This window comes from Uranotaenia lowii, chromosome 2, assembly GCF_029784155.1.
Source record: "Uranotaenia lowii strain MFRU-FL chromosome 2, ASM2978415v1, whole genome shotgun sequence".
NCBI classification, from domain to species: Eukaryota; Metazoa; Arthropoda; class Insecta; order Diptera; family Culicidae; genus Uranotaenia; species Uranotaenia lowii.
The window spans coordinates 313,865,565-313,889,063 of record NC_073692.1 but is presented as its reverse complement, the minus strand read 5'-3'; the positions used below and the strand labels follow the sequence as shown (position 1 = coordinate 313,889,063).

At 33.4% G+C, this 23,499-nt stretch overlaps 1 protein-coding gene across 2 annotated transcripts in view; it reads right to left on the bottom strand.

Annotated features, from left to right (window-relative positions):
* LOC129743734 (uncharacterized) overlaps nt 1–23,499 on the bottom strand; it is a 356,038-nt gene that overhangs the window by 262,805 nt on the left and 69,734 nt on the right. Inside the window, exon 2 of one of the 2 annotated variants that reach the window (XM_055735861.1) lies at nt 9,314–9,394. The exons of the other annotated variant lie outside the window; for it this stretch is intronic. The gene's annotated coding sequence lies outside the window, so the exon portion shown is untranslated. The remainder of the gene's footprint in view (nt 1–9,313; nt 9,395–23,499) is intronic. 2 annotated transcript variants of the gene reach the window in all.

Here is a 23,499-nt window from a genome sequence, read left to right as displayed (position 1 = left end):
CTCTCTCACATACTTTGAGAATGTTCGAATGAGGTGTTGAATATCGTCAAATTAGTATAATTCTTATCGCTTAAGCCAGAAGTTAAAAATATGTGTGTATATTGCCTCCCCTTTGGTAGGTAAATGCTGTTTTTAAGACTTTTATGTGATGATTCTATATTGTATATTTGACTGCCTTGAATTTCTATGGGAAATTTAAAACTTGTGAAATGTTATGAGCTACAGGCTAAAATTGATCCTAGGGCTAGTACAAGATCTCAATTTGGGCCAGATCGGATCACGAAAAGGGGTCGCTCAACGAGCCTGAAATTTGTATGGGATTTCGGAACATTTTGTCCGGGAGGAACATGAAAATCCAGTTTCTCAGCAATAACTTTGGTCTCCTTCGGCCGATTTCTTTCAAATACGGTTTTTCTTTAAGTCTAAGCTTTGACAGATATTTTATCCGCAAGCTGTGTTTCGATTCGAGTTAAGATTACGAAGTTATTGGACTTCAAATATAAGCTAACTTTTTTTTAAGAGTGATGCTCATCACTGTTAATGCTGCGTCAAAATGTTCGACACAGTGCCTTAATAATAATGATGGATATGACCCTTTAAATAGCTAGCCCATTTTTCTATCTTCGGATGAAATAATTGTCATAATTGATCAAAAGCATTAAAGAAAACCGCATTCAGAAGAAATCGGCCGAAGGGGACCAAAGTTATTGATGAAAAAATGGATTTTATTGTTCTTCCCGAACAAAATGTCTTAAAATCCCATACAAACTTCATTTGTCGACTTTTTAGGAAGCAAAAATAAAAAAAAAACATTTTTCATCTCAAATTTTAGGTTCCGGTTGAGAGGTCCTTTTTGTCGGTTTTTCAAAGGATTTTCGAAGGAGTTTTAGCGATTATATTAGCTCATCGAGAAATAGAAATGAAATGAATGTGTGTCTGTCTGTCTGTTCCCTATACACTCGGAAACTACTGAACCGATCAATGTGAAATTTAGTATGCAGAAGTTTTTGGGGTCCGAGATGGTTTCTAAGATACTTTCAGAGCGCTCCTACTTTATGGAGGGGGGACTCCCATACAAAATTAATAAAAATATGACACAATTTGAACAATTTTCAGAAACTACTGAACCGATCAGCATGAAATTTGGTGTGCAGCAGTTGTCAAGACCGGGAATGGTTTTCATATAGGTAAGAACTCTTCGAATACAAAAAGAGGAGACTCCCATACAAAATTAACAGAAATTTAACAAAATTAGGACAATTTTCGGAAACTACTGAACTGATATCAACGTGAAATTTGGTGTGTAGCCGTTTTCGAGACCGAGAATGTTTTTATACTACTTTCAAACTTCTCCAAATCCAAAAAGAAGAGGTTCCCATAAAAAATTAATAGAAATATGACAAATTTCAAACAATTTTTGGAAACTACTGAACGTGGAATTTGGTGTGTAGCCGTTATCAAGACCGAGAATGGTTTTGAAAGTACTTCCAAACTCTTCAAAAATTCAAAAAGGAGGGGGGCTCCCATACAAAATTATCAAATTTTGACAAAATTTAACAAACTTTGAAGGATTTTTAATAAAAATAGATAAACATAAGCTTTTGACGTAATGATATGATTTTACGAATTGACATATAAGTTTAAAAAAAAAATTGATGATATATTGAAATTATAGACGCTTCCTATTTTCATTAATGAAAGCTCTTATCTATCTTAAAAATGGATTTCTGTCTGTCTGTCTGTCTGTTCGCTTTAGACTCGAAAACTACTGAACCGATTTGCATGAAACTTGACAGGTAGGGATATTGGAGGCAGGGGAAGATTCTATTATGGTTTGAGACTCCACCTTCTTTCATGAAGAGAGGGAGGGTACTCCCAAGCAAAAGACAATTTTTTGCATAACGCGAGAACCAATCAAGCAAATGGTATCCAATTTGGCAAGGGGTGGTATTTGGGAATGAACAACATTTTTATGAATATAAGGTACCCCTCCCTCCTCTCAGTGGGGTGATAGGAAGGAGGAAGGGGGCTACCTTACATTTTTTCATATAACTCGAAAACTAATCAAGAAATGGAACAAAATTTGGCATGGGAAGGTATTTATGTTTCAATGATTATTTGAGACCCCTCCCTTTTTCCAGTAGAGAGCTAAAAACAGGGGAGGCACCTCTATTATAATTTTTTACATAACTCAAAAACTAATAAAGCAACTGCAGCCAAATTTGACATGGGAGGGTATTTGGATACGAAAAATATTTCAATGATTATTTGAGAACCCTCCCTCTTTCCAGTAGGGAGATATAAAGGGGGAGGGGTCCTCTTTTATAGTTTTTTACATAACTCAAAAACTAATTAAGCAAATGGAACTAAATTTGGCATGGGCGGGTATTTGGAAACGCGAAATGTTCTAATGATTGATTGAGACCCCTTCCTTCGTCCAGCGGGGAGAAAGGAAAGAGGTTAGTTTCATACAATTTTTACTGCATTACTCGAAAACTACAACAGCAAATGGAACCAAATTTGACTTGGAACGATATTTGAGTACGACAAATGCTTCAATTAATATTGGTATCCCTCACTCCTTCAAAGAGGTGGATGATAGGAGAGGAGAGGTCTTATTTAGAATTTTCAGTATAACTGAAGAGCTAATTGAGCAAATGGAACCATATTTGGCATATGAGGTGTTTGGATACGAGAAATGTTTTCTATTATAAATTGAAGCCCCACATTTCTTCAGCGGAAAGATATAAAGGGGGGCTTCCATACAAATTGTTTGCAAAATTCGAGAATAAATCGTGCATATGAAACCAAATTTGGCATCAAAAAGTATTTGAGTACGAAAAACACTTTTTCTATGTGAAAACATTCCTTTCTTGCAGTGTGATGATAGAATTAGGAATATAAGAAGAAAGAGGAGGCCTACACTTAAATGTTTTCTTACAAAATCCAAGAAATGGACAAAACTTAACACTGAGCATCATTTTGGTATGATTTTTTGATTATCTGACACACCATCCTCCTTTCAGTGAGTAGGTACATAGGAGGAGGGAGATGAGCCCAATAAAATTTTATTAGCATAAGTTCTCAATTTATGCTAACGATACCAACAAATGGTATCAAATATGGCATGAAAAGGTACTTGGTTACGAGATATGTTTCTACGATTGTTATAGACCCTTACGCTTTACAGTGTATATAGGGGATGAAAGGAGGAAGCTCTATATATAATTTGTTGTAAAACTTAAAAACTTATCAACCAATGGAACTATATATGTTATAAGAGGATTTTTGGGAACGAAAAAAATGGGTATGATTATTAGAGATCACGACCACCATTCAGCAGGTGATGAAGGGAAGGGCAGGGCAGGCGGCTCTCTTATCAGTTTTTCAGCATAAATCCAGAACATATCAAGCAAAAACAACCATATTTTATAAGTTAGATCAGGGGTTTTCAGATTGTGCTCCGCGGAGCACTTGGTGCTCCGCAAAACTTTCAAAAGTGCTCCGCGACGTACGCTACAAAAATCATAAACCAATCTTGATCAACGGTTTGGTTGAAATCGATCGAAGTCAATTGGTAAAACAGCTGATCAACTGTCAATCCATTTCAATTTATTTCTATTAGGTTTCATTGAACACACCTATACTTGTGTTGTAAGGACTTAAGCGCGTGCGACTGAAACAGAAACAAGCAAAGAGCTGTTGACAAACAACGTCAACAAGCACAGTGTTGAGTTTGGATTTGTTGTTTTAAAATTCCAGTTAAAAAAAATTTGGGGATTGAAATCACCATGGATCGCTGGCTAAAATACGGAGCATTAACCAATGGTTCCGGCAATAATGCACTGACATTTTGAAAAACTGCATCCGGAGTACGTAGGTAAGCCGCGCGATTTTATCGAGCGTAAACGTGAAGAGTTGTCATTGACTCAGAATAACAAGACTAATGTATGTATGTATGTATGTAGATAATCCACCATGGGTGCACGGATTCACCGCAGTTTCGCCAACGCATGCGCTGAATTACATTCTTTAGATGACTAGTTCGGCAGATCTTCAATGCAAATCACCGCATACCCGACACCATGGCTTCGTGTGAACTGTTATGTAATGAATGTGGTATGTGTAAATGTAAGTGTTATTTGGATGAACAAGTCAATCACTTACGCAACCGTAATAAGATTAATAACATTTTTGATGTTAATAATCTAAGACAGATATTACGCATACGTTTAGATACCTGCCCAGTTGTCAAGTGATTGGTTGTTCCAATATCTATATATATAAAACAGGGAGAGAGACAGCCCATACAGATATGTGCGAACACGCAAAACTCTTCACTGGAGCATCGATTTGCATGTGATTTTTTTTGTTGTGTTCGTCTTCACGCGAAGAATAACACAACGGAGAGATAATTTCGAAAATGTTTTTGTGGAATTTTATTCGTATCAAATAAAAGTCATGGCACCCAATTTCCATTTTTTCCATTCGAATCACCCAGAGTAGGAAGGCGCCAAAAGCAATCAAGGCCTACTGATGTCCATCCATCTCTCTATAGGAAGTTTTGGCGCCCATTTTCGTTGCAAGTGTACTTTTCACGTGGCACCAGTAAAATGGATACTTGGATGTAATTGTTCACCTTCCGTATGGGGTTAAAAAAAAAAAGAACGCAATAAGCCGGCATGGAGTATACCTATTTTCAGAAATTGTCATTTTTGCTTCAGCATCAAGGCAACTTTAACATTTTTTAAGCTAATTAACCCAAAGCTAGCCGGATTGCCCGGTTTTACCCGGACTTGACCGGGTAATTAATAAAACAAAATTTAAAGGGCCCGGTCAAGTCGTCCAGCCTGGTTGTCCGGATTTTGATAAATAAAACCCGAATTTTCCGGATTAAGTCATTTCATTTGCCAAATAAAAAAAAACTCTCATTAAGTTTATTTTTTTTTCTAATTTGCTTTCTAAAACGAAATTTTTTTAGCAACTTTTAACATAACAATCATGCGCGGTTTCTGGATGCTTAAAATACAATTCAACATTTCTTATGTGTTTCGAAGAAAAGAAGTTATTAAAGTGCTTATCGTTTTATTATTTTTTTGGAGTAGTTTCTGAATTTAGCTCAAATTTGCTTGGTTTTGCCCGGATTTTGGATTGACAATTTTGAAATCAAATGCCCGGATATTGTTAGGTTTTTAGATAGAATAAATTTGCCTGACCAGGATAGGCGCGGAAAAAATTCTGATCTCTTTTATTTACTCCGTTATTTTGTTTCGTTTATTTTCCGGTTAAATGAAAGACTGTCATATTATTCAAGACAAATAATATTCTACGTATGACTGTGGAAGTTTTGACATATCCAAAACAACTGAACAGATAACAATGAAATATTCCATTACAGAATCTTCTGTTCATATTTATGGTATAACACCACGAGAACGTCTAATTTTTAATTAATAGAATAAGACGACCATGAATTGATTTACTTGGTTTTTGTAAACGTCAAGATTGTAATGAGTTAGTTCGAGAATAGAAAGATATTAACTTTGTAATTCTATGTGGATTTCATCAGAAAACCAAGGAAATGTTAGATACTATCCACTTCTTCCTTTCATACTAAGATGCTGAAAAACTATACAAAATTAAGGATATAAATAGGGTTGACTTTGTAAAAATAAAATTCATAATTTGATCCAACACTCAGTATCAGAAATCAAGAACAGATAATTGGTTCAATAACATCTTCAAATACAAGAAGCTTGGAAAATAAAAATTTTAGTCTCGACGAAAATATGATTCAAGATCTAAAACAGAGATAATGAAAACTGAATTAGATTTGCTTGCAAAGACTTTTTTGAATTTCATTTCTGATTTTGAATTCAAGATCTCAATGTAAAAAATGATTTCATAACTCTTTGATGTGAAATTGCTGTGAATAAAAATTCCATGTACATACACATATATTGAATGTTCTAATTTTCTTTGTTCAGTGCTTAAGCATCCATTTCTCGATAAATATGATAAAGTTAAAGTCGATATAAAAAAAAATTAGGAGATTATCTAATACAGAGAACATATCAAATGCATGATAGATAACGAAAAACAGAATAGTATATGAAAATTTGTTGATATTGATATATTTACAGCATAAAAAAAAATCGCGAAATTTCATACCATGAAAAGTGTTGTGCCATTTCTACAAATTTGGTACCTATACGATAAAGAAAATTTCAAACATGGTTTTGGCGAAAAAGGAAAGACAGTTGATCAAAGCTGCTTAAAATGACGACACATTTCAACAAAACACTTTTTGGCACTTACATATCTTGGGGTTAATAGAAATTAAACATATCGGTGTCAAGGATCCTCTGTAAATGAAAAAATATGTCAAACGAAAGAAAATAGATTTTTAAATTTATCCCAGAAGATATTCGCTTTCCAGTTTTGTTGGAAGTCAATCTTCTTCGAAATTTTTTGCCCCTGGAGGTAGGCACTACCATAATATAACAGAAGTATTACGAAAATAGTCAAAAAACTGTGTCGATTCACTCCGTTTGAAGGTAACAATCCAGTTACAATAAAACAAACCAAAATTGAATTATACAATCTTACCTTCAACCTTATCTTACCCTTAATTCTTACCGCTGCTTAAACATCAATGCTGTTTACCGACCGTATCCAAAAGTTGTGTTTTTTGAGAAAAAAAAACGGGACCTTCCAATATAACCTGGAGACAATCTGGATAAAATAATAAATTCAATATGAATTACGAAGTATCTGTACATACCATCAATGAATACTTAAAAAACAAAATCATAAAGATTTTTTCAGAGCCGAAAAACATTTTACTTGAATCAGAATTTAAAATGTTTGTTGTTAACTTTGTGCTGTTTGACTTTCTAGTTCAAGTAGTTTATGTACAACTTGTAACTGAAGTATTTAGATCTCACTGTTGGTGACAATACATAATTTGTACCATACTTATAAACCTTCTTTTTTTCAACTCCTCGAAATAACAAAAATTAAGTGAAATGAAGAGGTGATTGATGCTGATATCGGTTTTTCAAATTTAAATAAAGTATCTGTTAAATTACAGACTTAATTTAGATAAACTCTGTATGAGAGTTCAGACCATTAAAATCATGTTGGTCGTTCAAACTCAAACAAAATATTAACTCAACATGAAAAAAAAACCGAACCATGTGGTAACGGTTCCGAAAATTATCCGACATCAAACAGTCACATAGCACCTGTTTATGAAAACCCTTGCAATAAAACTTCGAACGGGTTTTAACAAAAAAGTACATTCCCGCCGACTGATGGCAAATTTGAAAAGTCAGCGATTGCTGTGATTCATCACAATAAAAAATGTCCAACCAGAAGGCTTGAGAAAAACTATTAACTAAGAAGAAAAGAGATGGAACGCTCTCACCGATATTCTGCTTTTCTGCTGCTGGCGTCCCTGTCCCTCGCTCGCTTGCTACGATGCAATCCATAGGGTACGTTCCAACCGTTCCAACATGCCGTTCCGTTCCGTACCGTTCCAGCACTAACTTTCCCACTTATCTTCCAGAATCGACAACATTTGTTTTCAAAGCAGCGATATTCGAAACAAACGAGACATTTTTTTTTCTTTCGCGAACATCATGACCACGCGCGACGATGAGAAAAAAACACTTTTTCCAAAACTGTATTATTATTATAAAATCACTCTATTTTTCTATGTTATTCGGACAGGTAGAAACATCCATTTTTTTTTAACAACAAACTGCCCTCCCCACATTTTAAGCACTTCACCACACTCGAAACAAACAAAAATATCTGAGCAGTTATCCAAACATTCGGGATTCTTTTCGAAAACTCTTCATTCTGACGAATTTCCTTTTAGCTTGTTTAATCACAAATTACTGCTAAGAGCAACAACCTACAAGAAAAAAAACTCCTTCGCGTATGTAGGTAGGTATACCGCGACGGAACGAAAAACAAACTCGTCCGCACACGACGAATGCTAAACTTGGAATCCGACTCAGAATAACAAGACTAATCGCTGCAAAACACTCAATGAAAATGAAAAAAACAAATGAAATTCTTGAGTCATACTTAGTGAGCTTTCTCGGCGAATTTTTGACATGGCTAAAGATGTTGAAAGCATTTTAGCTTCTCGATTGAGAACTTCAAAATTCGCCATGCAGCTTGACGAATCCACAGATGTAGCAAGACTAGCAATTCTGATGGTATTTTTGGCTATCAAGGTTCTGAATGATTCGAAGAAGATTCAACTTCATCAATGATCTGATCTCTCTACGAACAAAAATCCGAATCTTCAACTCAAACATCAAATCCGTATTGCTGTAAGGGTGCGAAACTTGGTGCACATATGCGGTAAAGACGCGAAAACTGCAAGTATTTGTAAACCGCTGTCTGCGGAATATCATCCGCGCTTGGTGGCCTGGCAACTGGATCTCGAATGAGGAACTACATCGCCGGTGTCATCAAAGGGCGCTAGAAATTGAGATTCGGGAACGTAAGTGGAGATGGATTGGGCACACGCTGCGAAGAGATGAAAACGAGATTTGCAGAGAGGCGCTTTACTGGAATCCAGATGGGCATCGAAGAAGAGGCAGGCCCAAAAGCTCGTGGCGGCGAAGTCTAGCCGCTGAAATCCGAACTGTCGACGAGAATCTTGACTGGGACCAGGTGAAGACGCTGGCTTCGGATCGTTAACAGTGGAGGTCTTTTACCACGGCTTTATGCACCGGATGATCGGCGCGGGATCATTAAGTAAGTAAACACTCGTTTGAATAATATGAAACATGTAATATGTTAATGTTCAAAGAGTAACCATTCATTACTCGTATTATTGACTACGATGAAAAGACTCATCTTATTTAAACGATACCTACATGCTATTAATCTTTCAAAACTCGTGTTTTCCATTCTTTCACATATGCAGGTGCTCCGCCACAATTTTTTGTTTTGAAAAGTGCTCCGCCAAGCAAATGACCTGAAAACCCCTGAGTTAGATTATTAGCGTACGATTCATTTGAGACCCTCCAGACAAATTAAAATTATCAGATCTTTAACACCAATTTATAGAGCAAGATTCATAAAAAAAGTTAACTTTGTGTTGCACTTCGAAACTCCAGCTCTCATGTAAAGCGGTTGCTTATGAATTATGTTATAATTTGATTTAAAATAATTCCAATAAAACAATAATTCGAATATTTTTGGAAAATATAATTCGATTTTGAAAGGTGTAGCAAAGCACATCGGGTTAGCTAGTATTACCAAATAAACACATTGAAAGTTTACTCACCTTTTAGTTGACCATTCTTCCTGAAGGCGTTGTGCTTTGAAAACTTGAATTGTTATTCATTTGATCCATTTTCACGAAAACCTGTTGGAAATAAATGAAAAGGAAAATTGTTTATTGACAAGCTAACAGATACAACTTAATGCTTAGGTTTTTTTTCTCGAAGTATTTTCAAATTCGGATAGCTATAATTTAAATAAGTTAATCTACAAACGACCATTTGTATTCAGACAAGTTTTAATGCCTTAAGTTTCATTTGGTATAAATAAATTAGACTTAAATAAATTACATTAGACTTCAAACGGTTCAATATGGGTTTGAGGTAGCAATTCGGAATACGCTTTTCTTTTTAATAAAAAAAAAATATCGAAATGTGAGTGTTTGTGAGTGAATTGTATCCATTGAGAAAATTTTGCGTTGATGTTTTCTGAAACAAAAAAGTCGAATTTTTGTAATCATCCCCTCTCTTTGAACAAGAGCAATATTTTAATCTGGCCAACCAAAACAGATGTTTAAAATATTCATAATTATTCAGCGCACAAACAAAATTTATGGGAAGAGAGCATTTCAAAACATGCATAACATGCTACTGCTAGCAACAAGGATGCCTCAAAAAAGGGAGGCACCCATGAGAAGTTTTCGCTCACCCAATCCAAGATTCCGTTCAACTTTCATTCGGTGGGGAGCCTGGTTTTTCTCAACAACAAAAGAGCTTATGCAAATACAGACAGTATTTTTCGCTCCAGACTACACCGGCTAAATCTACAAACATTCATCCATCGGTCATCACATGAACCGAAACAGCTGTTGCTTGAATGGACGTTTGGGGGAGGAACATCCACACATACACATATGTCTGGCCCCGCTGCTGGGAGCAAATCCAAAGGTTATGAATAAAATAGTACATTCCAGACAGATATTTTGTGCGATTTAGAGCTGCTGGCTGCTGGGCCTCGTTGTTGTTTTAATTCAGCTGCAAGCAACAGAAATGCTAATACCTACAACGTTGGAAGCTGAAATTGAGAGAATCGTGTAGTTGACCGTTTCAAAACATAAATCCCATCGCAGCGTAGTGCTGGCTTTTGAATTTTAAATTCCGTAAACGCTATCTTCTCGGTAAACAAGAAAGAACAATTTCAATAATATTTAGAAAGCGGTGTCTAAATGAATTTTTTACGAAGGAAAACAAAATACAAACAAAAAAATGTTGTTTTTTTATACAGAACTATTTTCAATGCAAACATTTGAACTAAAATTCATTGTCAATAATAAAATTGTTCAATGGGACAAAACATAAATCTAGTTAAACTTCATTCATTGTACCCAGGGATGAAGTATAAGACACTTAAGGTCTTCAGCAACATTGTTCCGGTTTTAAGGATTTCACAAGTAGTGAAATTATTATTATTGCTTTATTACGAAAGCAGTGTTGAAGACACAAACCTCAAAGAAATTTGTCGTAGCAAAATTTATTAAAAAAAATTAACGAATAAAGTGTAAAAACGTCATATTCGAAAAAAAAAAATATTTTTACAAGAATCAATCGAGCAAGTTTTTTATTTCTGGGTTTATGTAATGGAAGCGCTAAGAGCTAAACAATTGAATGTTCTTGTTTGCTCTGAAAAAAATATTGTTCGTAAAACATCAATGTCATAGTTGATGTAGATATATCAAATATGCATAAAAATATCCTTAAAAACAGAGAAATTATCAAAGTACCTTTAAAATAAGGTTTCCAGAGCACGTATCTGGGCCGGACAAATCTGGCAAAATCCGGGCATTTAATTAAAAATTGTAGATCTAAAATCCAGTCAAATTTGGTCAAAATCCAGAAATTACGCAACAAAAACCAAGAAAAAAAATTTCCATTGAAACTCATCAACAGGTTTTAATTTGGCTTCCAGAAAAACTTTCATGATTATTTTTACAAGACTAAATATAAAAATTTAACAACACGATTTGTATGTTTTTGATTTGCAATAAAAGGTGAATAATTACGGGTGTTATTCGGACTTCTCAAGGGTAGGGAAACAAGTCTTTGTAGTGATGGATACAAAAGGACTCAAAGCTATAATTGAATTACAATTAGATACAAAAAAACATATCACATGGTCGCTTACATTCAAAGTTTCCTACTTCACACAAGATTACTTCCTCGATGGCTACTACGACTGCTTTTTATCAGGTCCTATTAAATAATTTTCTTATTAGACTATGCTTTAAACTAAATCTAAAAACTTACGTCACGTGAGATCAGACTGGCCAACTTCTTTCCACAATACACGGCTTTCAGCACATTAAACCTAAACATATAAACATTTAAATTTTGCTCTCCTTCCGAAATTCGGTTACTTACGGTACGCATGGACTCAATCAATTTGCTCAGTAATTCCTGTCGATTCAACGGCACTCGCACTCGATCTAAATAAAAGCTTCCTATTAGCACTTGATCCTTTTCTCTACTTTTTCTACTTACAGATCCAGTCTAGAGTTTCGCTAAAACTTTCCGATAATCGGCAGTGCCCGTAATCAATCAAATTACTCCAAATCAATTTGATCACAAACTCTTTCTAGCTAAACCGAATTCATAACAGAACAAAATGGTGTAAACATTCATCATACTTTTACTAACACAAATTTCTGTACACAATTCTATACCTATTCCGTACACAATTCTACACCTAACTTATCAATCATCATCGATCCGTCATCAATGTTTTTCTGACGCACAGTGGTCGAATTTGCGTACAACAACGGGTGAAATTATTTTTTCAATGAAATCCGGACAATCGGGCCAGGCCGCACTTTAAGCAAATTGTGTTTTAATATTCGGGCAAACCCGTATAAACCGGGCAACCTGGCAACCTTACAACGTATCAAGGCCGTGCGAACGGGGGGGGTTTTAGGGGTTTAACCCCCCCCATGGAGATTTTTTCCAAGTAAAATTTTCAGTACAAGAAGTTAGTTTACCGGGGAATCACTTGATCTTAAAAGGTGTTTAAAAACAAGTGTTGACAAACATGTCAGAAATTCGGCTCGCCTCCGGCGGAATTTCGTCTTACATCACTCTCTAGGCCAGCTCTTTATGACGTTCACGAATTGAAAGCAATCAATTATAGATATCGATTTGTAATTCAGTTAGTATATTTTGTATTGAAACTAAAATCTTGACACGTAAAACCCCTAACTCGTGTTTAAAATGGATTTTTACTTAGAAGTGTAATTAAACAAGTTTAAAATTTGAAACCAATCATTTGCACTTCAAAATTCATTAATAGAAAACCAATTTTACACATCTGAAGTTGGTAGCCATGTGAAAGGTGTTGAACACTTACGATCGTCAACAGATTTAGCAAAATAAATACAAAATCCTAGTATCGATGACTTTATAACTAACCATTTTGATTGTAAAAAAGGGTAAATGTAACTCCAAAGTTTTTGCTGATATGAAATATTTCTCAAGAAACCAATTTCAGCATCGATTGTTTTTTGTGTTTTGAATTCTCTTGAATCCTAAATTCCATATCCAAAAAGTTTTTGACAAATTACTCAAGGTCCCAAATTTCACATTTTTCCCTGATGCAAAGAATTTAAGAGATGATTTGAATAATTCTGGTGCCCTAAATCCAAATATAAGGTTTTTGTAAGAGCTTTATTTTTCAAATCACTTTTGAAAATAGGTAAAAATCCATTTGTTGCTTGATTTTTTTTTACAAAACTTCAAAACATAACAAAAAATTTAAAAAAAGACTTCAAATCAACTATCCACTTTTCCCTAGATCGCAACTAATTTTGATTTCGGCGAATAAAGTTATAGCAGTCTTCTACTTGTTCACTTTACTTCATTTAAATACAATTTAATTTAAGATATTTTTAAGCGAAAACAAATGCAGGTTTCAACAAACTGGTAAAATTTTATAACATCTTTTCTATTTTAAATTTCTTCACTAGAGTCGGATTTGCTTGTAACGATTTATTTCAAGTTTATAAAAACTGTAGAGTTTAACTTGTTTAAATCATGCATCATCATCATTATTATTATTCCTAAATAAATTAAAGTATAATAAACAAATAAGGAATCAGTTTTTATCAATTTCATAAAGATTTGTTAGAGCATCAGTTATCAATGATCGATTTCACTTAAAACTGATTCATTTTTAAACTTATAAACTCCATATCATCAACACTGGAAACGTATCATTATAAATGTCAAATTTTGTTTCAATATCATACAAAGTAACCGAATTTTAAAGTTTTTATTACTTCAAATGTTTACATGAATTTGCCGATTTTTGTAGTCAAACATTTTTAGTTTCTTTTGAAATAGTTTTTATAAATTTCTCATTGTTTTTAAATACTGAATTTTTGTGCTCTGAAAACATAATAAGCTTAACAGTCTTAATTTTTAAAAAGAAAAACATAGTTTCTACCTTTTGTCCTTTCTAGGACCCAGTATTTCAATTGACGGCTACAAAATATTCAGAGCTTGTAATTTCAAACTATGAAACTTGCGTTTGAAAATTTAAAAAGGTTTTACTTATTTTTATTAATTTGAATAATCTTTTTTTTAATCGTTAATGATTTTTAAATTTATGAAAAGAATCGAATTTATTCGAATAAGCAACTTTGAAGCTAAATTTTAATGCACAACATTTATTAAATAAGTAATAGCTTTGAGCTTTCAATATTTACGACAAAACTTCAAATTTTTTTGTTTTTATTTAAAAAAATTTCTTATTTATCCTTAAAGAAGTCATCCATTTCCTAAACTATACTGTTGCAATAGAAGCTTTCAATGATGAGCTGAACATGATGTTTTATAAATATCTCTGATTTTGATCACTGGTACTCTGGAAGTCATCAAGTAAGTATGTGTTTCGAATAAATTTTCTCAAGTTCAAAATGGATTTTTTTCTTACCAAGATTTCACAATTCAAATAGTGATAAAATATTTTTTTCAAATTTAAAATATTACAGCGGAATTTTTCAATCAAGTCTTCAACTGAAAACGCAAAAAAAAAAAGAAAGTTTATTCTGACGATTAATGAGAAACAATTTTGCTTAACAATTTCAAAACATTATTATTCTTTTATCTGGCCTGAAACTTATCTTAGAATTCTGATTGAGTTTCTTAAAAAAAAAGAAAAAAAATAGATGTTACATTTGTTAACTTCTTTTCTTAGTATTTATTTTTAAACAAATGTCCAGCTCAAAATAAGAAACATAATTTTAAATAATCAATAAGACTTTCCGGGAAGAGCAATGATTCAAAACTTTGAAAATCTTGATTTTGAATTTTGAAAACCCCCCCCCATGAGCGGGTCCTTCGCACGGGCCTGCTGAACGTATGTACTTGAAAACCGTGGTCGTTTTCAAAGTTAACGAAATTTGAATAAAAAATGCATTGTTAGGAACAGATTCTTCCTCTCTCTGAAAAACTTGAAAATAAAAATGTGTTTCTAATGTAATGTTCAGGCGTCTAATAGTGGTAAAATATAAGACAAATGTTTAAGCCAAACATTTTTTTTTGAATTCGAATCCAAATGTGACATTTAAATGGAATATTATGCTTTCATGTTTAACGAGTCAATTATAACAAAACACGTTTCCGGAATCAAAAAGCTCGTATAAACAACTTATTAAACAGAATTTGAATTATTTCTCAATTTTCAAAATATTTTAAAATTTCCATACTGACGGTAGTATGACATCGATATTGGAAGTCAAATGCTTTGCAGGTTAATGTATATCAAAACACCTTCAATCATCAAAGTTCTAACTTGAGAGTAAATTGGGGTATTTGTCAGTATAATTTTATTAACTTTAAATTATTACTTAATAGTTTTGAAACACTTATTGCTTCGAAGAGTACAGGAAATATTAAAGAATAAAACAAAAACGATGTACGTCCTGCAAGAAAGCAAGAGCAGAAACTTCAAACGCGTTTTTCTCGAAAGCACATTTTTAAAGTCCGTGGACATCGTCATTTGAAAACTACTTATCCGATTCTTTTCAAATTTGGAACAAATTTTCTACATATAAAATGCCAGACCCCAACGTTTTTCTTTTTCTTTTTCACTTTGGGGAAATTTTACAGATAAAAAATGGCGGATTTTTTCGTGAAAAATCGTAGTTTTTACTTCAAACAGCCACAAAAATTTCATAAATTTTTTTTTAAGTTAAATAAAAACGTTGGGGTCCAGAAAAACATCTATTAAAAATATTTTGCTCTGGTTTTTTGACTTCAGATGATTCTGTGCTGAGATACAGTGTCCACCGCAAATACTGTTTTCTAAAAGGCATCCTTGAAAGTGCTCCGTCACCGGCTCATTTTTCAATATTTTTCTACGAAAAAATTACTAAATGTTCTTTTAACAATGCTTTGTATAATGCAAAAAATTTTAATACATTTGTTTGAACGATAGCTCTAGAAAGAAATCGTGAAAATTGTGTTTTTTTACCCGTTAGACGCTACCCCCCCCCCCCCTCCCCCCCCCCCTCCCCCCCCCTTAAGTCCGGTTTTGAAATGCTTCTAGCAGCTGGCGTCTATCATTCCCAGTGTCGTCGTGATGTTGTTTGTTGTCGTCGTGTTCGGTGACGTCGTTTTTAGTTGCGAATTGTGGCGTCTCTCGTAGTTTTTCAATAATAGAGCTATATATTTTAGAAATTTCAATCGAATCTTGCTTGATGTTTACTGTTCTTCCTTTTTCGAGTTTTATGTGTAGTGTTTCAGCTGTTTTTCGTTTTCCTTCTTGGTTTACTCTTTCTAAAATATTTGCTTTGTCGAAGTTAAACTTATGGTTCTGTTCTATGGCATGTTGTGTCAATCCTGTGGCTCTGGTGTTTTGTTTGAGACTCGTTTTATGATTTTTAATCCTTTTTCCTAGAGTTTGAGATGTTTGTCCACAGTATTCTTTCCCGCATTCACAAGGAATGTAATATATTACATTTGTCTGTTTTAATTTTGGAATTTGGTCTTTCGTTTTTGTGAATAATCAGGTAGTAATTTTGTTAATTGGTCTCAAGGATGCAATTATGCCATGATTTTTCAGTACTCTACTAACTTTTTCGCTCAATCCAGGAATGTATATTAGTGAGACGTATTTTCCTAGAAAATCTACTTGACAAAACATCACGTCACATGTTAACATTACATTACCGTGAAGCTTCTCTGAAGTTTAATTATTGCCATCCGTGCATTCAAAAGTTATTTGCATTATTGCATTATTTATTGCATTATTCAAGGGGTTTGCATTCAGTTATCCCCAATGACCATAGATTTTTTAACCATATTTAAGATCAAGGGGTCCACTCTGATGCTTGATTTGAACTTCGTGTTGATCCTAGAGTGGCTCCTTATACTTCTTAACCATTTGGTTAAAAAAAAATCAACAGTTCTTGAGTTTTCAAGTCGACAATGAAGAATTTTCGAGGCGCAAAATGCGCAAAAGGAACAAATTTTTGCAATATTATTTTTACTATGTCTTCTGCATCACGTTATCTTAAAAATCTGGCAAGAATAGACAAGATAGTCCTTTTTATAACCAACCCAACGCTGTATAAGATTTGCATATCCGATCTCTAGTAATGTAGCTATCACCGAAATGAAGTGTCCGTATCAAGGCCGTGCGAACGGGGGGGGGGGGGCTTTAGGGGTTTAACCCCCCCCCCCATGGAGATTTTGCCAAGTAAAATTTCTCAGTTCAAGAAATGAATTTACCGTAGTAACAAGAAATTACTTCATCCAAAAAGGTTAAATAAGTATTAATAACCATGTCGCAAAATTTTCTCGCCTCCGGCGGAATTTACTCCTATATCACTCTAGGCCTAAGACATTTCATTCTGCGATAGGACAATTTAATACAAAACAGTTTCTCATCTTTGAAATTGGCTTTTATTAAGACATGTATCTAAACAAGTTTATCCATAACGTTCTTACAAATCACTTTGAGAATAATAAAAACTTTTATATCATAACAAATTAAATAGTAATATGAAATATTCTTAAAGAATCCATCCAATTTAAACATCAACTTAAATTTGTGTATATTGTTCTTCTAAATACTCAACTCGACTTTCAAACGATTTTTATAAATTACAAAAGGCCACAAAATTCACATTTATGGTGTATTAAAGAGCAAATTTTAATTAATTTTGGTTCCTTTCATCTTTTGAAAATAGGTATATTTTAGAATTTAGAATTATTTTAGAAAACTCTGCACTTTTCTGATGAAATTTCAAAAATTAAAAAAAAATAATGAAAGGATTTTCCCCAAAACTGTAAGTCATTTTGACTTCTGCGAGAACGCCTATTAAAATTTCCTTTTTGTTCACTTTTCCCAATTTTGAAAAATAATAGTTTTTTAACGAATTTTCAGTGATGGTAAATTTCGCCCGTCACGCTTGACGCGACTAGTTTTGTTTCATCAAACGACTGGCACTGTTCTCAATTGACGGAGCCTCACTACTCGCATGACGGATTAAGCACGACAACAATCAACATTTAGAGGAAATATTTTACATTTTATTAACAACTTTCTCAACAATCGGAAATTTAGAGTTTGTGTCGGTAATACCTTTTCTTCATACTACAAATCGGAAAATGGCATTTCTCAGGGCTCCGTCCTTAGCGTCACTTTATTCCTTGTTGCTATTAAATCGGTTCATGATATTTCACCATTAATGGTTCACCGCGTATCTTTCGCAGATGGTTTGGCAGTATTTGTAAAAGGAAATGACCTTAATGTAATTCAACGAAAAATGCAAACTTTCCTCTACAATCTTGAAACTTGGTGTCGACAAACAGGGTTCAAATTTTCTATAGATAAAACCAAAGCTATGCATTTTTGCCGCTTGAGGAAATGTAACCGAAATATCCAATTCACTATGAATGCTAATCAAATAGAAACAGTAGACTCACACAAGTTTCTTGGAATGGTCTTCGATTCACGCTTAAGTTGGGAAAAACATATCAAAATATTAAGAGCCAAGTCTTTTGCATCACTAAAACTTTTAAGAACTCTATCCATCACTTCATGGGGATCGGATAGGAGATCATTGGTGATCTTACTTAAAACACAGATTCTCTGTGCTTAAAACAACCGTTGTATCAAAATTAGATTACGGAGCCATGCTATATGACACAGGTACCAAAAAAATGCTCAACCAACTTAATACAATACTACATACTGGAATTCGACTAGCTACAGGAGCATTTAGGACTAGTCCTATCAACAGTATTCTGGCAGAGGCCGGTATAATGCCTCTACAATTGAGAAGAAAACAACAAATTTTAAAGTTTGGGTTTAGGCTTAAATCTATTGAAAATCATCCCCTCATATTAAGACGTGATTATTGTGAAAAGAAATCGAAAGCATTTCGATCAAGGTTCCTAAAATTAAAAAGCGATCTTAGAATCCCGTCAGAGCACATTCTTTTCCGCAGTTTTCACGAAAATCCACCATGGTGTTTTTATACAGCAAAGTTTGATTATTCTTTAAATCAGTTTAACAAAGCTAATATAAGTTTGCAGGTGTTGCAATGTGAATTTAATAGAATTTGTCGTAAATATGACGGATATTAATTCATCTTTACTGATGGCTCTAAGACAAATAACAGCACTGGTTTTGCATGTTATAGCGAACAATATAAAATACAAATTCATTTACCTAACACTGCATCGATATTTACTTCCGAGTTATTAGCCATTGAAAAAGCGGTAGAATACATTCAGGACAATCAATTTGAATTCCAATTTATAATCTGTTCTGACTCACTGAGCTCTTTGCAAAGTATCGAAAATACTAATTCAAATAATACAATAGTGCAAAGAATTCAAACAAAAATATCGTCGGTTGCGGTTTATTCTACGAGAAAAAAAGTTGTTCTACTTTGGATTCCAAGTCATAAAGGCATTCAAGGTAACGAAATCGTCGATGATTTAGCAAAGAAAAGTATAGAATTGCCTATTTCTTCATATTGTTTACCAGTAAACGATTTCAACTCGTCCTTGAAACTTGTAATTAACAGACTTTGGGAAATGGAGTGGGCTGACGTAGAAAATAATAAATTGAAAGAAATTAAAAATTCAATCGTTCCTTGGAAGACATCTTTCCGTAAATCGCGGAAAGAATCAGTAATTCTTTGTAGACTTCGAATCGGTCACACACGTTTAACTCATAGTATTATTTTTGAAAAAACCGATCCTCCTGAATGTTCTGCGTGTGATACACAGTTGACAGTAAGCTAGGGTTGCCATCCGTCCCGCAAAAGCGGGACATGTCCCGCTTTTTTGTTGAATGTCCCGCCGTCCCGCTTTTTCCTCAAAATGTCCCGCTTTTTTTCAAGGAAAACTTTTAAAAAATTCACAGACTAAAACTGTAAAAAAATCAAACTTTATCGTCTTCATGATAAGGTCTTTTTTCTCAAAATAAGCAACACAACACAAAAAAAATCGAATTGATCATTTTCTCAAAATATGCATACATTTTTCAGAGTTTACATAAGACAATACTAAAAAGCCCTAGAGTTACAATAAGATTTTTTTTTTTTGTAGCGGCCCACCACACTCCCCCACACCAAGAGGCTCAATTGAGCCCCCTGGTAATGGACGCTACTGTTCTCAGCACGTCTGGCAGCAAAACAAAGAAATTTCAACGCGAACAAAATTTTAATCATGCTGAGAACACAAAAGTTTATTATTTACTGCGAGGAAATGTATGCTATAATTAAACAATATTACGATAAGGATCTCAATGGAAGAAAATTTCCTTTAAAGAGATCCATTTCTTTTATTTTTAAAAATGTTAACTAATCAAATATTATGCTACATTTACTTAAGTTTACTTATTAATAGTTAAAAGTACGACAAAAGAAAACTACGATGCTACAAAAACAAACAAAATTTGATTTAAAAAAACTGGTTGTTGATCGACTTTTTTAACGATTCAATTTTTCTTTTAATAACTGTACTACTTTGACTTTAAACATGGAACGGTTGTTGATGGTCTTTATTTCAATAGGTAAAGCGTTGTATATTGTAGGTCCTATAAAAGAAATTCTTTTTTGCCCTAAAGATGTCATGGATCGGCATCGTTGCAAGTAATTATTTTGACGGGTATTGTGGGTTCTTAATCCCGTAGTAAAATTAAGGTTTTGGTTATTGCTACTCGAGTGTATATTATCATGAACATATATAACGGTTTGCAATTTACAGAGTTCGGTTATTGGAAGAATGTTGTGCGTTCCCAGAGAGTATAGCTGTTGGGTAGGAAAAAGCAGGGGTAGTCTGAAGATGTTTTTCAAACATCTATTCTGTAGGGTCTGAAGTTTTTGAAGATGTGACAAGGAGGCTCTTCCCCATATCAAAATAAGATAGTTTAGATGAGACTGAATAAATGCATAGTAAAACTTTAAAAGAACATGTTGGGGTACTAAGTTTCTTAATTTCCACAAAACACCGCAAAGAGGAGAAATTTTTTTTACTGGGTTCTCTGTGTGACAACTCCAAGAAAGTGTTTCATCCAAGGAAATTCCTAGGTACTTGAAGTAATGAACTCTCTCAATAACAATTCCATCCATAATTGGGTCATTATTTGACAGTATTTTTTTATGTGAAGAACGAAACAACATATATTTGGTTTTTGTATAGTTTAGAGAAAGCAAGTTGCATTTAAAATATTTTGATAGTAACTTCAAATCATTTTCAATTTGTTGAGTTATAACATTCGTTGATGCAGCTGAATAAAAAATAGCTGTATCATCAGCAAATAATCGAGCTGTGCCTTTAAGTGGTAAATTACAAAGATCGTTTACATACAAAAGAAAAAGTAACGGACCAATGTTGCTTCCTTGGGGTACACCAATATCAATGTTTCTCAAATCGCTTCTAGTATTTTCGATCGCTACGAATTGTTTCCTTTCCGATAAATAACTGCGAAGGATGTTGTTAGCAGCACCTCTTATTCCGTATTCATTCAATTTGGACAATAATATGTCGTGGTTTAGTGTGTCAACGGCTTTTTTAAGATCCAAGAACAAAGCACCAACGATATTCTTTGAATCAATTTTTGAAATAATAGAATCAACTAACTCTGTGATAGCAATTAGCGTACTCGATCCAGGTCTGAAACCGTACTGCAATTTGTACAGTATATTTTCCTGATTTAAAAAATTTTCAATTCTATTCATTAGAAGTTTTTCAAAAACTTTACTAAAAACACTTTAGGTTGAAATTGGACGGTAATTATTTACGTCATGTGGATCACCTGCCTTAAAAATGGGAATAACTTTTGCAACTTTAAGACAATCCGGATAAACTCCTGTCTCTAACATGTGATTAAAATATTGCATGAGTATACCAGAGAAAATTTCGTTGTTATTTTTTAACGCATCTACAGGAAATCCATCAGGTCCACGACTCTTTTTATTTTTAAGAGATAGAATTACTAGTCGAACCTCGTTGACACTAGCTGGACGTAAAAATATTGTATTTTGTACACTATTAATATGCGACAAAGGATCACTGCCGGGATCAGATGGGATTTCATTAGCTAGTTTTTTCCCAATCGTAGAAAAATGTTTGTTAAATTTTTCACAAATCTCAGAATTGTTTGTTGTTAAGCCTTCTTCATCAGAAAGATTTATTGGAGCGGTGATTTTATTTTTACCAAGGAGTGTATTTATGTTTCTCCAAAGCTTGGAATGTGGAGTGTTGTTTAACAATCGCTCGTAATATTGTTTTTTGCATTCTTGTTTTTTAAAGTTTAACTTTTTGTTTATATGATTCAACATTTCTTTGAGTTGGACATTATCGGGATGTCGTTTACAACGTTTCAAATGGTTATTTTTGATTCTAATCAGTGTCCAAAGGTCTAGAGACATCCATGGACAATAATTGCCTTTTAGTTTTACCTTTTTATTGAGTGTTTTAGTAGACATTGAGAGAAAACGGTTGTAAGTTGTTGTAATGTGCTGTAGGCCATCATTAACATTTTCTGGTAGTTGAATATTATTTAAATAATTTCGAAACAAATCGTTAATGATCAATAATTTCTTTCTTCAGAATTGTTTCCCTCTTATCACATAACAATTTTAGGGAAGTAACAATTTGTAAATGGTCACTTACATCTGTAAAAATAGTATCGTTTTTAAGTCGGTCGATGTCAATCTGCTTCGAAATAACGTGGTCAAGGATATTTTTTGTTTTTGGTCTTGTTGGAAAAGTATTTGTGCAAGCATAACCGAAAGATTCTAAAATTGACTTATATTTCATCACAGTGTTTAAATTAACTAAATTCACGGGGATATTAAAGTCACCAACAATAAGACTCGAATGGTTAACAGGAACAGATGCTAATAAGGATTCAATTTCATCACAAAACAGGTTAAACGAGAACGCTGGTGGTCTATAAATACCATGAACACTGAAAATTTGACCACTCAGACATATTTCAACACTTATTCTGTGAAAACCCTCAACAACTTTGTTTTCAATTTCTTTAAATTTTAAATTCGTTTTAATATACATCACTAAGCCTCCATATGGTTGATCACGACATGAAAATATTGAGGTGTATCCTGGAATGTTATAAATATTACAATTATCTTTGACGAGCCAAGTTTCACAAATGACAATAACATCAATACAATTATTTAATTGATGAATAGTTTGTAGCACAGAATCAAATTTACATAAACTATTCATACTGCAAATATTCCACTGCAAAATTCTTAAATTACCCAAATCATTAGCACAAGTACTTAAATTAAATTCATCTATATTTTCATAGTATTTATTAATTAAACTATCCATTAAATTATCTTTATACTAAGGTTAAACACTTACAATTTTATTTTTGAATTTTATTTACTTGATCCTGAATCAGCATTGTTCCTTTTACGTTTTGGTGACGGAGTTTCTTTTGGAAGTGTGGAACTGCTTTTCAGATTCAGATCAATTAATCGTTCTCGAAGCTCGTTAAACCAATGAAATAACTTTAGTATTGTTGAAAATATTGTTTAAGTTGCTCCTAAATGATTATAAATCTTAATTTTTCGACAGAATCTAGATTCAATTGCCTTTTACACACCATTTTTTCAATTTAATTCGTCAAATATACAATTATGGAAATTCTTTTGGGTTTCAAATTTTTTCAACAAATTTGAAATATATTTGTTAATGCACAAAG